Source organism: Erpetoichthys calabaricus, chromosome 11 (assembly GCF_900747795.2).
Source record: "Erpetoichthys calabaricus chromosome 11, fErpCal1.3, whole genome shotgun sequence".
NCBI classification, from domain to species: domain Eukaryota; kingdom Metazoa; phylum Chordata; class Cladistia; order Polypteriformes; family Polypteridae; genus Erpetoichthys; species Erpetoichthys calabaricus.
In genome coordinates this window covers 90654380-90656249 of record NC_041404.2, presented here as the reverse complement: position 1 = coordinate 90656249, position 1870 = coordinate 90654380, and positions in this window count along the sequence as shown.

Here is a 1870-nt window from a genome sequence, read left to right as displayed (position 1 = left end):
ACTAACCACAATGTACTTAAAATAAACAATAGGAATTGATAAGTTGCATAACTTTCATTTTCATCTTCTGCTATAGACCACAATGGCAACACGTTAAACAGGTTAGACTAAAACATCTTACCTATGGCAATAGTTCAGGAAATTCCCTAGTCACACCCTTGGCATCTGAAAGATGAAACTACTGGCTGTACTGAGGAATTGTATCTTCTCTAGCTGTACTGTTTTTGGTAACCTTTGCTACAAGTAATCCAAGAGATCCACAGTAATTGTACAAACCATTTCTACGGACGGAAGTCCTTCAGAATGCCGAGCTCCTCTTCTTGTGATAGACTGGTGCCTCGACATCCTGCAAAATAATTTCATTTTATCTGCTCAAACTAAAGAGCTTCTCATTTCAGGCCAAAACTCATGAATGTAAGTAACAATGGAAATGTAGGTGTAGAACTTTCTTTATTGTCTACAGTACTGCTTCTGAGTTGCCATTGGTCAATGCGATTCCCTTCATGCTCACAAACAAAACCTTAAAGTAGGTACGAGATTGCTCTAGCTGGGGCAGCTGCACCTTCTTGCTTTGCAAACATCAAGTCAATCTTTTGTGAGAGAAAATGATGAGTTTAGATATGGAGGTATGAATTTGACTTCCAATTGTTGCATCTGACTGCAGCACACCTCCAGGCATGATGAACTCAAAATACGTGTTGCCAAATGCACATTATCATCTGAAAATAATAGCGATTCACCACATCCATGCTTTAAACAAGATATTAGCCAGGCTCCACATCAATATTCTGCTTGTGAAAAATCATAAAATACTTGTGGACAGCATTAAGATGCATTAAATGTGCAGGCAAGGAGAAAGACCTGGCCCAGTACCTGACAGCTGTTGCAGGCTGTGTACTGCGGTCTCTTAAAACTAAATTATGACTATTGGCAGCTCTCTCCATTGCAGTAGCTTAGCACATGGAAACCAAGGAGAGTATTCTGTATGTTACAGAAATGCAACACATTCTTCCACTTTTTAAAAAAATGAGGACCACCATTTCAGTCTACTAGTATTGAGACATGGCCTCACACCTTTAACATAATATTAGAGATGCATGATAACCAAAACACCCTCACACCATCTAGAACTTACAGTAGTTTTGGTTGGACATATAAATAAAAAAAATAGTACAAATCAAAGCAAGTGGCAAAGACATTTAAACATGAAGTCTTACTAAGAGTGGCAAAGCATTCCACAAATGCAAGGCAGCATTCCCTGTCTTGCGTGGGTTTCCTCCCACAGTACAAAGATATTCAGGTTAGGTGAACTGGCACCACTGAATTGGCTTGTGTGTGTGTGTGCGCGCTTGTTTGCTCTGCGATGGACTGGCACCCTGCCCAAAGTCTGTTCTACTTTTGCACCCTATGCTAGCTGGGATAGGCTCCACCCCCCCGGTCTGGATTAAACAGGTTAGTAAATGACATGACTTGACATTTTAAAAGGAGTTCTCATCTACAGATTAGTCTGTTGGAGTTACAGAATCTGAGAACTGCATGGGGTAGGAGAAACAGTAAAGCTGAAGCAGGTGTGACAAAAATGAAAATTGAAGAAGTTTAGAGGACATTCTAAGCAATGAGTGGAATGTGTAACTCAGTCCTCTCTTTCCGGCAAAGCCAATGAAGTGTCAGACAGATCTGGCTGGGTTTCAAGACATCATGGAGGCAGATTCCAACAAGCCAAAAACTCAGCAGCATATGTGACCATCTCTGCTTCCTTACCTCATCAGATTACTATGGTGCTTCAAAGAAAGGTGGTATATAAAATAATGGCTTTTGTTTGTGAGACAAATTTAAAAATGGTCTGAATAAAAAAATAAAAACCACAGCA